Source organism: Microtus oregoni, unplaced genomic scaffold (genome assembly GCF_018167655.1).
Source record: "Microtus oregoni isolate MIOR12 unplaced genomic scaffold, Mior012 000020F_ref0000438, whole genome shotgun sequence".
Taxonomy (NCBI): Eukaryota; Metazoa; Chordata; class Mammalia; order Rodentia; family Cricetidae; genus Microtus; species Microtus oregoni.
This window is the reverse complement of record NW_024543079.1, coordinates 18,719,542-18,734,610: the sequence shown is the minus strand read 5'-3', so window position 1 is coordinate 18,734,610 and position 15,069 is coordinate 18,719,542. Positions and strand designations below refer to the sequence as shown.

General features: G+C 46.2%; 1 protein-coding gene across 3 annotated transcripts in view; it reads left to right on the top strand.

Moving 5' to 3' along the window:
* The window catches only part of Syndig1 (synapse differentiation inducing 1), a 150,544-nt gene that overhangs the window by 93,678 nt on the left and 41,797 nt on the right, over positions 1-15,069 (top strand). The window lies entirely within an intron of this gene.

Genomic DNA, 15,069 nt, shown 5'->3' with positions numbered 1-15,069 from the left:
GAGGGAACAGAGTTTGTTTTCATTGGCAAAGGCTCATTGTTGTAAAATATTCATATAACAGAGCCTAGTCTCCAGTAGCCCATGGATCCATGGTGTGTAGGACACCCTAAGGTACCAATTCCCAGCTTATCTTACTATACAGCATCTCACTGGAATGCATTTGCTAGATTTTTCCTATCAAATAGACAGCTTTTATATTCTTATTCATAAAGGAAAGGCATTCATGTGCACTAATTAAAGCATGAAATTACCATCACCACCACCTACTATCATTGTCTCAACCAGAGCAGGGAGGAAGGCAGCCCAGGGTAGCGCAGAGTGCTAGAAGCCCTAGTGCTCCTGGAAGTTCTCCCGGTGGCAGATGACCCCTGCGGGAGGCCAGGATACTCCCACTGGATGCTAGGATTCCCAGGCTGAGGCTGCAAACTACTCATGGACATACTTGAAATAGCCTTTTCCTTGTTTGAACATGGCTTTCCTGCCTGAACCAGCAGTTACTTCTTGTTGGCTTCTGAGTTGATGAAGTTTGACCTGGTGTGGTGAGGAAGCCCTGCCTAGCTCCCTTTTTGGCACCAGCATGGCTCCAGCAGTGGCCAACTGCCTGCCTCCATTTTCTAATATCCTAAGAGGAAGGGTTGAGGGCCTCATGAGGATCACTGCTGTTTGCAAAGACCAAGACACAGAGAATTGCTTCAAGACAGAAGGGAGGGTACACTGGACAGGATGTGGGTGGGGTGGGAGGCATATGGAGTCAGACAAGGAGGGTGGAGCAGGGCACAGCTCCTGTTTTGTGCTGTTCTTTGGTCTCAGTTCTGGATGATAAGCACTAGGTGGGTGATCCTGGACCCCTAAGGTTATGCTGAGAGCTTGCTCAAGGGCCAGCCCTGGCCTGAAAGGTCTGTCTAGGTGTCTCTTGTGAATGTGCTTTATGAATGTTACACCCCATGACTGTACTCAACAGTATAAACTTGTGCAGAAAGCCAGATGCCCGGGCCCAGGCAGCTGTGAGTTGAGGCAGGCTCAGATCAGCCTGGCGTCCAAGGCTTCCACAGGCACTGCCCATAAGGGTATGTGAGGGTTTGTGAGATATTCTTGGTGAGTCCAGTCTGCTCCTGTCTATATAAGAAGCACCCTAAATCTGGGTTAGACAATAAGTCTTACTAATAAAGAGGGGAGGGGCCAAGACAATGATGTGAAAAGAGCCAGCCGCTCACCCAGCAAGCCCATTGTGGATCTAACTCATGAACGGAATATGCTACCAATTGCATCTAGACCCAGGATCCTGTATTTCTTATCCACGTCGTCCTAGAATAAGAAGAATGTGGTTCTTCTGCCCTCCTGGACGCAGGGGCATAGGTAACAACACATGAAAAACCAGAGCTGAGATTTGACATCAAGTTTTGAAATGGAGCTGGTGTTTTAACTCAGGTTTCACTGGGAAAGGTGTCACCTCTTCCCGGGTATCAAATACTGGAACCCTAGATAAATGGCGTGGATCAAGGAATGGTGCCCTGTGTGTCCACACCAGAAGCTGCTTCTTCACATATCCTGCAGTGAAGCCCCTGCCTCTTGTAGGCTGGGTGAGTTGTGGCCAGCACCTTTGTCCCAAAGGTGTTACCGTATTCAGAGTCTCGTCTCAGAAATCAAGCTGCTTTTCTACATGGTAAGAACCTCTTAGACTCGAGCCTCAGATTCAAGGAGTTTAATACCTTTGGTGGACAAGATGGTTGTTACTGTTTGGCAGGAAATACAAAGTATACCTTCTGTACCAACTTCTAGTGACTTTCTTTTTTTCTTTTTTTGGAAGGAAGACTAAAATATTTGCAGTGGGTAGAGGGTGGGTCTGTGCTGCTAGAGAAGGAAGAGGTGCTCCCAGCTCCTCTCCCTCCTCCCCAGCTTCCCTTTGCCCTGCACTCAGAGAATGAGTTCCCTGCTGTGGAACCCAGGGCTCTGCTACCGCTGTTTCCATTAGAGCTGTCTGGATGGAGTCCCCTTTGCAGGGCCTGTGTCCAAGTCCTATCTAGATGGGGGCTTCTATACTCAACCACTTCCCAGAGCCTTCGCCCAGCCCAACAGCTGCTGTGCACTCTGTTTATGCCTCTGCAACCCAAACTGCAGACAGGAAAGACATCTCCAGGCCCTTTGAGGAGAGCAGGCAGCTGCCGGGAGGAGAGTGCCTGGCACGGACTAGAACAGACACCCTCAGAATCAAGCTCTAAATTGAATCAGAGCTGGCCTGGGCACACTGGCCTGCACATGGCCAGCTGGGACTTCTAATCCTGGGGCCTGAAGGGAGAAGCCCAGTGACTGCTCTCTCTGGAGGTTCTTGGCAGATGTTTTCAAGGCCCAGAGTGCTCAGCTGTGGAGCCTCAAGGGAGCTACAGCCAAGCACAGTGCTATTCTAAAGACAGGCTTCCCAAGGCTGTGGAAGTGCTCCCAAGAAGTCTTTGAATTCCACATGGGATTCAGTTGTTTTTGTTTGATTGATTGGTTGGTTTTTGTTGTTGTTTCTTTTCCTTTCCCACTAAACCTATCTTAGTGTATCCACTGGCAAGTCACCTGTGCCTACCTATTGTCAAAGCAACTCTCAGGTGACAGAAATACACACGGCCATTCTGGGAAAGCAAAGCAGGGGGGCTGATTAAGTCAGTCCGTGGTGAGAAGATTGAATCGCTGTTCTGGGCTTATAAACTTGGGCTTTTGGGGTTCTGTCTTTTTCTAAGACAGATCTGAGATCCTTGCATATGCGCAATCCCTCCATTCCTGTTTCCTGGTCCACAGCATGTCATCAAAATAATTGCTACACCCAAGATTTCCCAGAGGGAGCTAGGACAGAAAGCACAATGGTACACTGCTGGGCCCACAGTTGTCCAAGCACTGTGGATGTGCAGGCAGGTGGCTACAGACAGCAGCCAGGATTCCTGAAGCTGTGAGATCAGACTAACTGTATGACAGACAGCAGGAGTAACTGCCACAGGCCACTCTCTATGCGCCAGAGACCACATGCCACCATGCATCCCTGCTAAAGCGCTGGTCCCTCCGGGAAGAGAATGCTTTGGGACCACACTTTCCCTCCCCAGCACAGACCTACTCCTCTGTTGTGAGGCCTGGGAACCTCCATTTTGACAATCTTGCTGGCTGATTTCTTTTTTTTTTTTCATGTTACATCTTGTGTTTTTATTTTATTTAGCTGTTTATTTCTTTGTTTATTTACTTATTTTTGTTGCTTTTTTTGACACAGGGTTGCACTGTGTAGCTTTGGCTGTCCTGGAACTTGCTCTGTAGACAAGCTGGCCTCTAACTCAGAGATCCCCCTGCCTCTGCCTTTGAAGTGCTGGGATTAAAGGAGTGCACCACCACTGCCCGGTACATTTTGTGATTTTAATTACCCTCTGTCAATCAACATAATTCGCTCTGAACTTTACAAATTAGTTAAAAATTTAAAACCTATTTTGAAAATAAGACAACCCTACAAGTTTAGCACCCGTCTGAGCCTTGGGTACCAACACGATGCCAGGACAGGACGCCATGCTGACCTCAAATGACAAGGTACTGTGGAAACAGCAAACCCACTGGAAACATTGCATAGCATTACCTTCAGGTCAATTTTCAAGGGTGCTTATGAAACACGAAACGGAACATTTTTGCTAGAGTGACTGCCAGTCAGACCCAAGATCTCTCCATTCCTCTGTGTGGGGGTCCAGACACATGTCCCATGCCACACCATACCTGGCTTTTACAAATGGGTCTCGAGGATCAAAGCTTGGATCATCATGCTTTTGCAACTAGCCCTTGCCCCCTGACCAGCTCCCCAGTCCCAGATCTGCGGATTATTTTTCTGACAGACTTGGATACACGAACTGAAATGTCTTGACAGTATCCCAAGTGTAAAGCTGGCTGATTTCTTAAGCTCTCAGTGTGAGCTGTCTACTTAGTGAGCTCAGGTAGACTGCTGTCTACCCGAGTGGCCTTATGAGGATTGGGATCACATATATCTTACTGTGGCTGAGCCTGGACTCAGAGAAGTGGCGTGCAAACTGGGGGAGAGGGGTCCAGGATAGAGAATCTGGCAAGAAACCTGCCAGGCAACATTGTGCCCTGGGCTGTAACAAAGGACTTGGTATAGATGCAGAGTGGGGGCTGGCAAGTGAAGGCTGTGGCCCACTTCATTTTCATGGTGTCATCTGCCCCCCATGAGAGCCAGCTCATAAACCAGCTCACAGAGAAAGGCGTGAACTGCAGATTAAGTGAGAAGCTGGTGTTTCCAAACGATACTAAGGGTAGAAATAAATCTCAGTTTGCTGAGCAACTGTTGTAAGCTAGTTAATGCCCACGTTTATCTTCTTTAATCCCTCCAATAAGTCTAAAAGTGAAAAATTAATATCTCCATCGAAATGGAAAAAGTTTTAAGGATTAAAACAACTTCCATATCTCATAAAGGTGGCAAGTATGGGGCGCAGGAGGCAAAACGCTGGTACTTCTATCCCTTAAGACAGAATCTGAAAAAAAAAAATGAAAAAAAAAAAGACAGAATCTGCTGCCCCAGAACCCCTTTATCCACACACAAACACATCCAGGATCACGGGGCTCCCTCCTCGGTCCTCTGCCCCCACAGCCCACTTGAAGAATGCGTGGCACGGGGATCCCAGAGGAAACATGGTCGTGTTTGACTTGTGGCCCAGCACTGTGCCTTGGAACAGATGGTGACCTGAAGCTGCAGCTGGACACACTCCCCAGGGGCCTTGGGTCTGGATCTGCGCCACAGGCCCTGAGGTTGCGTGTGCAAGGTGACTAACAGAGCGTTCTCTTTGAGACATTCATTATGCCCTTGATTTCATTTCATTTCCTTTACTAATGGCAATATTACAGCAATAATTAAATGGGAGGTGGAATTTTACGAATTTAGGAATTTTATGAATAATGACAGCTAAGGGAACCAGGAAAATGAAGTTTCGGGAAAGAGAACCTTCTTCTGGAGGGACAGGGGTCCTGCAGAGCTGGTCAGCATCTCCTTGGGATGTACCCAGGAGCCTACATTAATTGATCACACAGACTGTGTCAGCCCTGATCCAGGGTGCTGTGGTAAACAAGACGGGTCAAACTCCCCCTTCGTAGAGTTGGCATTCCGGTGAAGTCAGGCAGGGAGAAACAAGAATAAAACCAGAGGATTATGATTATGTGGGAGAAAGATAACACTGCAAATGGATATGGGAGATAAAATTTAAAGGTGTGGTCACAGAAAGAGCTGCTAAGGAGGTGACATTTCATGACAAAGCCATAGGCCTAAGCCAAGAGGTGCTCTTGAGAAGTAGCCTTCCTGGCAGAGACAACCAATGTTGGCTCTGTGATGGGAACCAGTCTGGTACACGTGAAGAATGACCTGGTGAGACTCCTGTAGGTGAGAGCTGGAAACCAGGACGGAGAAACAGGTATGGCTGCGTAGGTAGACCCAAAGACCTTTATCTGTCAAAATGAGCTAGACTCTGACTTGGGTCTGAGGAGCCATGTGGTTTTACAGCAGAAGGCAGCTGGCAGCAGAGTCCCAAAGTTAAATGTGTCACGATAATCCAGAAAAAGCCATTGGGACCGGACCACTCCTGCTACCAGGGGCTTTAAAGTAAAGAGGCTGGAATGTCTTTTGTAAGAATGACCTCTGAGTTTGAATTGTGACTTGAAGAGACAGGGATGGAGTCGCTGGAGATGGGACATTATGCCGCAGGAAGGCAAGCATGTAAAAGGAGCAGGGTGGGGGCTTGGCTTGGCTTGGCTTCAGCAAGTGTGTTGGCACAGAAGATAGGCACACAGAGCAGGTTGATTGGATGTGTGGTTTGGGGTTCAGGGGAAAGATTGGATACAAACGTGAGCCAAGACTAAAGCCAAGAACTAAACCTTAAGCATCAGAGGGAGCAGTCAGGAGGTGGGTGGGCACTGGAAAGTCCTCAGAGACTGGAGGGAGGAGGCAGTCTGAGGAGCAGACTCGAGAGGGTGTGAGACAGAACCCTTCCATGCTCAGGGAACCATGCCACAGAAAACAGAACAGTAGGCCCTGGGCAGGCACCCAGGTAGGCACCGTGGGTGCTGGGGCATTCTAGTTCTTGATCTCTTGTTGGCAACACACTGAAAACTCCTGGAGCTCTACCCACGCCTACGATTCATGCACTTTCTGCAGTTAAAAGGATGCACACATACATGAGAAACAGCAGTTGGATGTGGTTGAATATGGACAGAGCTGTGGCTTTTAAAGTTTGTTATGAATAAAAATAGGGTAATATTTAATGTTAATTAATAGGGACTGCATTGCATCATAGATTTCTTTTGGTAGGATTGCCATTTTTACTATGTTAATTCTTACCTACCCATTACTGTACTCACAAAAGCCTGTGGGATCTCCACAGCATTCTTTGGTTCCTTCATCTCTAAGTGGAAATTGCCACCATTTCGTTGTTAAGAAAGATCTTTAGGCACTTTGTCTTTAAGTCATGGATGGGTTTCGAGTACCTAAACATTTTGGACCAATGACAAATAATCTATGAGTGCTCTTCTTTCCTGTGCCGATGTGGCAAGCGTACGGGCTGTTAGAAAGCATTGAGCTCCCTTGCGTTTGTAGAACACTCCCTGCAGAATTGTTGAGCTTCTCTTTGCCTCATTACCTCTTGTAATTTCTTCATTGAGTTTTGGTGCCATTGGTATGCTGCTTGCAGAGTTCCTTCTTCATTTGTTCTCTGCGGCTTGGTTTGAAACAAATAATCAACTATTTTAACCATAGGTGAAGTTCAGGGGTAGGAGCTTCTGTGCCTAGGAAGGGGCTTTGTTGTAAGGAGGACTTTAAATTAATGGTTTAATTTTTTAATGCTGATAAGGCTGGTTGGATTTTTTTTTCTTCTCACATTAGTTTTGGTAACTGTGCTTTTAAGCTTCTCATAGAGCATCTGTCAGATAATGCCACTTGTGCCTGTGCTTTTGCCTGTGACTGGACATGTGTGGTTATTGAATACCGGGACTGGGAGTGGGAGTCTTGGAGGAAGTGCCTCATCTGTCAGTTTTTTAACATGAGAAAAAAAAGCTGATTTGCCCCTGGGAAGAATGATAGGTTGATAAGGCATTTGAAACTGACTTTTGTCAGTTCCGTATAGATCGTCAATTTCACTAATCTCTTTCAAGATATGAGTTAAGGCTGCTCCTGTCTTCTTTTTTGGCTCTAAATAGACAGATATATGAATGGATGGGTAAACAGAAAGACGCAAATGCTTCCTGAAGCATGTTACTGTTTGATCTGGCACGTACTTGTTTGCATGGGCCTCATCTTCTGGTTGACTTGGTCCTCATCCTCACAGCATCTTTGACCCTCCACTTGATAGAGCTAGTGCCCTGCCTGCTTAACGTGTGACTTTTGGGGTTTCCATTCTAGTGAATCTGATGGTGGTAAATCCTCTCAGTTTTGTGTCTTTGGAAATATCCTGTTGTCACTTTGATCCCTGCAGGTGTGAGCCCCTGGTGTGGAATTCTAGTCAATAACTCCCTCTTCCATGTCTCAACTTCTGCCAAACCATCCCAGAGTGATAACCTTGGGTTTGTCTGTTGACAAGTTTTAAGAGTTCTGATTCTGCTTCCTCAGATCAGCTAGGCTTTTTCTATGTTCCACTCACCTTCCCACATTTCTGAGCCTTCTCTTCTTGATCAGTTTCTTGATCACAATGAGCAAGTACTTTACTGACTTTTCCTAGCAAGGATCAGTTCCCTTGACCTCCCACTGCTTAGCTCTCTGGTCCTCTGTCTCAGGGCAGTGACTGATTTTCCAAGGTCACCATTTTTGGTGCCTTCTAGACTTAAACTTGTTTCTCTTCTGTCCCACAAAGTAGCAAAAACACCTTCCTGGGCACCTCTATGGATGACGCAACAGTGTTCCCACACGTTTTGATCATTCTTCTAGTTTCCTGGCCTCTCCCTAATCTTGGTCCTATAACCATTCATCTTATTCTTTGATGCTTGCTAAAATAGCTTTTATTTTTCTCTACAAAATTTTTAGTCAACATCTATTGAAAGACTACTAGTCTGCCGTTACTCAAAGCAGGAGTCTGCACTTCTGTCTCTTTAAATTATTCAAATGAATAATATCCTCCTTTTCCAGGATCAGTATTTGAATTTAGACTGGTGAATTGGTGAATCCTCATGATGGATTTCAATTATCTATTGCTCAAACTCCCATCCCTTTTGGTGCTAATTGAAATTTAAGCTGTGTTGCTTAAATTTGCATGGATAACCGAGTGCGATCTACTGGGGCTGAATCGTGTAAGAAATTTGGCAGTCCCTGGTACTTCTCATCCAAAAGCCAAGGAAGAAGAAGTTCAGTAATACAGAGAAACAGCAAGCCAGGTCTGGCCCCTTGTGCCTGCTCAGTCCATGCAGTTGTTTGTAGCAGATGTAGAGATCCAAGTACAGTGTCACCTAAGAGTGTCAGACATAGTTGGGCAGGGCTAGCTACAGCAAAGAGCCAATCCAGCCACCCCGTGCTCTGAGTGAAACACGATGGGCAGCCAGCACTCACACCACCGAGGCCTCGTGAGCTTTAGAGGTAGAGCCAGTGTGTTCTCTGAACTGTTCTCCAGGAAGGAGTAGGCTGTTGCGGTCAGGTGAAACTATTCCTAAATGAGCTAAGCCCTTGGCCCTCCAGTTCCTTCCTGGAAATAAGACAGAGGCAATTAAAGTAGGAGGCTGACCTGAGAAGGCACACTGTATGTAGTAGAAAGCCGACTGACTACAAGCTAAGAAGACAGGTGGGACCTGAGAGCCCTCTAGACAAACTAGAATTGTCTCTAATGGGCACAGCATTTAAAGCCAAGGGGAATTCCCCTGCAAGCACAGCATCAAGAAGCAGTGGAGAGAAACAGAGTTTTCTGACATTGTCTTACCCAGGGTGTCTTTTTCATGAGGAAAAGAGCGGAGACCCTGGTCAGGCACTGCCCGGCCCTGCTGGAGATGGATGCTGAGACCCAGCTGCCCCTGGTCAGGCACTGCCCAGCCCTGCTGGAGATGGATGCTGAGACCCAGCCGCCTGGGGTGTTAGCACCTCGCCTCATTCCACGGTGCTCCTTTAACTACTAGGATTATTTGCCTTGGACTCTCTCAGTCATCTAAACCAAAACTGACAGGCTGTTTTCAGAAACTATCACCTATTTGCCTTTCTCTTGGGAAAAAAATGGGGGGGGGGGCATATGTATACATTGACCTCTCTAAGCCCGGGCACAAAGACAGGCTTAGAAATATTTATTTCTTATTGTTCAATATTGTGGCTTAGAACTTGAGAATCACATGAATCTGGAGGCCATGGGCTTCCCACACTGGATGGTATACGTAACAGTCACAGGTCTTTGGGGGCAATGCCCTTTGCACTTCGCTGTCTGCATCTTCTGACCTCGAGTTTATTACTCTTCAGCGTCACTAGGTTTAGAGTAAATTGGATCCTATGGCTGAGTGCACCCCATAAGCGCTAGCCGATTTCATCAGCTCAAGCTTTAGTTTTGCACCTGAGAGCCACAGCTCTCCAGGCAGGGAGTTGGGGGGATTGTCTTCTGAGAGCTAGGAGATTGCTGTAATGGGAAGAGAAAGTACCCCAGCGCTGAGACAGTTGGGGAACAGGAGACAGGACCACGCCAGGAGACTGCTAACAAGGACAGAGTAGATAGAAAGACTGGGTTACCTCAGCGTCCCCAAGGCCAGTGACACAGGAGCACAGGGGACAGTGAGGGAGCTGCGGTGGCCTGTAAACACAGGCCGAATCAAGGACAGCGCGGCTGCTTCATTGAAAAGCCGGAAAGGGGACAGCGTGTCAGGTGGACATGTCATACCTGCATCAAGAGACTGCATTCAACTCAACAGGCATCAGCTATGAGCCCTCTCCGGACTCCCCTCTCTCTCCCTCACTGCTTTTCTTCCTGCCTCTCTCTCCCCTCCCCTATCTCTATCTGTGTTCCCATATGAATATTTAATATGCTGATTGTAGCATCTAAGAGTCATTTTTGCAACTTCTGAATTTAAACAATTCCACATAAATATTAATGACCTGATACAGTCAAGACAGATCAGATTCCTGATTTCCACCTCTTTCCATGGAATATCTATGCTGTAGATGAGTCACTGATTTAAAAAAAAAAAAAACTTGTTTGGATAAATAAGTGAACAAATCCTGTCTGTTTTCCCCTGTGGCGTGTTGAATGGATTTTTTTTTCAGTTGTGGGAAAGCTTTGTCTGGATAATTAGTGTTGATTTTGTGATTAGTGGTGTATAGTTGAGAATAACGTGAGCTGATTTTGAAAGCACCGTACTGTTGGTGCTCTGCGGACACTTTGGCACCCAGAGGTGAAATCTCAGTGTGTTCCATTGTGTGTTCTGTCTAGGCTTAGGGCTTGCTGGGAGTGTGCTTCCAGTGTGTGATGCTTTCTGGTAGGCGGTGTCACTGAAGCTGTTAATTAGGTGGAGCGGGCCGCCAGCAGCAGAGTGGCTCACACACCTCTTTTGCATCTCTTTGAACACTGAGCCCTCTAGATGAGGATTTTGGTACCCTGATGGTGCAAGGCCAGAAGCTGCTGGTTTGTAGACAGCATTGTTAGCCTTTTCTGAGAGAGCTAAGTCCTGTTTAGCCAGAGCCTGGGGGCACACTTTCTTTCAGGAATGCTCTGGTTGGTCACAGCCTCCCCACAGTGTCTTCACAAGGGTTGGGTTCCCATGCCAACATCCAGTGGCCTACGTCTGGTCTCAAGGCTCTGTCTGTATCCAGGGACATGACTGTGATTCCGTGACGTGTGAATAGATATTCTTGCTTTCTAAGCTCGTGTGATCACCAGGACTGGCCGATCTTGCTGCAGGCAATGACTCACAAACATGGTTTTACAGAAGCCATTTTGTCATGAAATTTCACTCTTTTGCTATGCTAGCCAATTAATATTCTCTCTAGTAGGTAAACCCACATGAATAATGCATAAGCAATATAAAAACACTAGCAATGTTATCTTCTAAATCCAACCCTAGAGAGAAGATCTGTCTCCCACCCTGGGACCAGCTTTAAATGGGAACACTTGAAAGTACTCACATTCAACCCCCCCCCCCCCACACACACACACACACACACAGGAGTTAACAAACTCAGGAAAGAGGCCCAAACACGCCACATTTGGCAGGAACTTACAAGAACTTAAGCGAACCTTTTATGGGTAAGCCACTGATTAAGAGGCCACGGAAACCACGTTTCCTTGTGGTAAGGGAAGCTTTCAGGCTTTCATGAGGCACAGATGTGTCTCAGTGGCCAGGTGACTGTTCAGAGAGACGAGCATAAGAGCAGCACAGTTAGAATACAGAGATTGCCAGCAGTGGCGATAACACAAATCCTGCTCTCTTAACTGCTTCCAAATCTGTGAATTGAAGCTAAGGTCAGGGCTGGGGAGACGACTCAGGCAGTTACTTGCAAACCTGGGGACCTGTGTTTGAATCCTCAACACCTGCATAAAAAGTCAGGCAAAGAATGGTTGTCTGGATTACACACATGCATGCAGACACACAGGAATATACCGTATCCATTCACACATGTACACACGCACACATGCATGCACGTATGCACACATGCACACATGTGCATGCCTCTGCTTGCACACAAAGGCTACAATCACATCCTTTTTGACAACTAGGTTTTTACACCACTTTGTGCTGGTGTTTGGGCTTAGCGTTTCCAGGTTCTTGATCTCTTATTCAAGGAAATTAATTAATTAAAGTCCACAGCCCCACCTGGAACTCGTCCCAGCTCTCCCAGAGCCCCTCCCTGCCCTGCTGCCTGCCCTCCCGCCTTCAGCTTCTATGTCACTCATGACTGTTGTGCAGGGTGCTGCCCTGACCCCTCCCTCATAGCCAGGCTGAGTTAGCTTGCCGTTATTACAAGGTAATAACCTGAGAAAAGAGTCACTGTGGTTCATGGTTTCAGAGGTTTCAGCCAGTGGCCCATTGGCTTGTTGTTTGGGGGGACTTGTGGCAGATTCTGTGTAACTCCTATGTTTCTGCTTCCTCCTACGTTAAAACTTCCCAGTTTGGATGGAAACTTCTTAAAAATAGAATGTGAAAAGGGCAGTAAAATAACATGATGTCCTAGGGGAAAGTGAAACACCCCATCCTACAGGATGCCCATTAAGACAGGAAGCGGACAACTCAAAATAGCTTCAAGAAGTCCCCGAAACCGATCAGATTCACTAGGCCCCTCCTTCTTGAATAAAGGCTGCTGAGACTTATTCTCAGACAAGCTGAGTTTCTCAGAAAAAGCTCACATCAAGCAGCATGGAGGGAGCAGAGACCAGCCCAACTGCTTACCGGAAACAACAGCCAGCCAAGCTTCATTAAAGAGGTGCAGACCAGCTGAGCCACTGAAAAGGAATATTCTCCAACCTGTTGAGCTGGCAGCAGACCGTGCTGTGTGCTCCAGAGTTCCAGCTCTTGTGATCTGTCTCATACTAGGGTAGGCTTTGGTGGTGCAGCTGTCTTTGAGTCATTTCTTTCCCTGTAAGTAACCCCTCACCCACATCCCTATAAGTAGCTCCAGCAAAGCTCATTGCTTCACCAAGTTAGACTGGTGGTGTTCATGCTTTGGTCTGACCTCGGTTTCCTACCTAGGATGATGTATTTGCTCACATCTCCCCAGGAACTGTGTCACACAACAGTAAGATGCAAAAGACACACAAAGACGAAGGTGCGGGGTCTCCTACCTCCGTCCGGGGCAAACCCCTAGGCCCCAGTTCTTAAAGGTTCTAGCACTTCCAGAAGCACCAGTGAGGACTGAGCCCTTACCACCTGAGTCTTCAGGGGACAACAACTCAGTTTATGCTACAGGCCTTGACCCCGGTGGTCCCTTGAAGTAACCTGGCTCTTTTGCCTTATTCCCCTCAAGGTACCAGCTTCATTGTGTGGAGCAGCTACGGGCTCAGGAATCACAGAGATTCTCACAAGACCCATCTTCCTGACAGCATCAGACATGATCCCAAAGGTTGAACAACCTGTCATTCAGGTGTTCTGGAATAAAATACAGATTTCACACAGCTGTTGCTTCTGGCTTGAAATGCCATGTGGTAACAAGAGTTTTCTTCCTGTGTCCTGACATAACCACTTCATGGCAAGCAAGAAAACGGCATCCTAATGAACAAGACTTAACTTATCACAAATCCTACAGACCCACGCTCTGTTAAATGCAGACAGTTTGGCTTCTCTCCACACTCACATCAGAGGCTTTCCTGAGACTGGCCAGTCTGTTCTAACCTTCCCTCCTACACACACTCACAAAACAAATGCATACTGTAATTTTTAAAGCTCCATCTAGATCCAAATTCTAGTTGTTCTCTGACCTCTACACAAATGCTATGCTCACTCACACATACTTGGGTAAGTGAATAGGATTTTTTTTTTATTTCTTATCCCAAACTTGGGGACATGCAAGCCACACCGCAGTCTGCGTATTTCACAACAAACAGTCCCCTTTTTCAGTAGAGGGGAGTGTTCTGATGCGGATTGGAAGGGGGATTGTGTCCTCAACTTTCAGAAAGGACTTCTCAATGTAGTAATGTCCAGTTGAGAATATTGTGGTGGTCCCCACCCACCCAGACATCCAAGCCACCCTGTTTTGAAGCAGAGGAGGAAATAATTCTACCCTCGTTTTCCATGGCATGTTGCATCCCAAGCCCAAAGTCTAACAGCCGACTTTGGCAAGAAGGCTAAAAGCAGACTTGGCACAACCTTTCATTAACCTGAAGAAGGATTAATTTTATTCCTCAGTAACTAAGCAGAATTGGAAAGCTGAGGGACAGGCTTCAACAGAACCACCTCAGACACATTTCTGAATATAGCTTACCTTTGGCATATCCTTTCTCAAATCCAGCCCAGAAGGGTAATTGTTCTTCAGCCTAAGCAGCAAGTGGAGTTCACCCCTCAGCAACCTGACATCTGAGGAAGGCCCTGATGGAGACAGCAGAGTGGACACTCAGGAACATTGGTGTGTCATGTGGGTATTGAGTGGTGCCTTAGCCACACTTACAGGTACCAAGTGCCACATTAATCTATAGTTCGGAAGTCCTTCCTCACAACTGAGAAGAGAAAGGAAGGAATTCCCTACAAAGGAACTGAGTCTCCAGGGGATCCCATATGACCTCTGTGGGTCTTGAACATACAGAGTGTACACATATACATAAACATACATACAGACAGACAGAGAGACACTCATATACATTAAATAAAAATAAGAAAATCTTGAAATCAGGAGGGACTAACTTGTTAAAAGCCTCTTTATTCAAATTTTCTGGTCATATAAGTTGTAAGGACAATTTCAGGAAACCAATTAGAAGAATTTGAGGAAATGTAGTCTGACACCAGAAGCTAAGACTAGAATAATTCAGTCAGAAGATTTAAATGAATGGTCAGTTGTATAGGAGAAATGGATTCTAGCTTCCATCCTCTTGAAAAGTGCTCATAAGATAAATCTGACTAAAGCCTTAATCATTACCACCTTGCTGTCAAAATGGAAATCCTGATTTGCCTGTGTAGATACTCAAAGTATATTTAAAATATTTATCGTGTGTAAATTAATGCAATTGGTGGGTTAGGGAATTAGATGAACTGAGTTTAATAATACCTCCTAGTTGGGATCAAGAGTGGGGAAAAGTCCTGAGTTGTCAAATATTTTGGTATAACATTATTGCTTTCAAGTGCTCCTTTGCAATTAGCTTATATGTCAAGGGGTTCTTTGAGAGGCTTGCTTTAATAACTGAAAACCTCAAGTTGAAAGGAATAGCTGATTTACACACATTTATCAAAATCTTTACAGCTTCTCATACCTGAAGACGCTTAGGCACTTTCCTTGCTGGGATTTGAACCTCCCTCCCTGTAGTTGGTCCACATGACTTTTCTACATCACCATGGCCTGCCTTGCTAATGTGATATACTTTTATATTTCTCCCGCCCTAAAAGCTGTTTGATGAACCCAGAAGTATTATTCTAATATCACAGATTAAGCTGAGAGTGATGTCTAAAGCCACAAGGCAGTGAGGT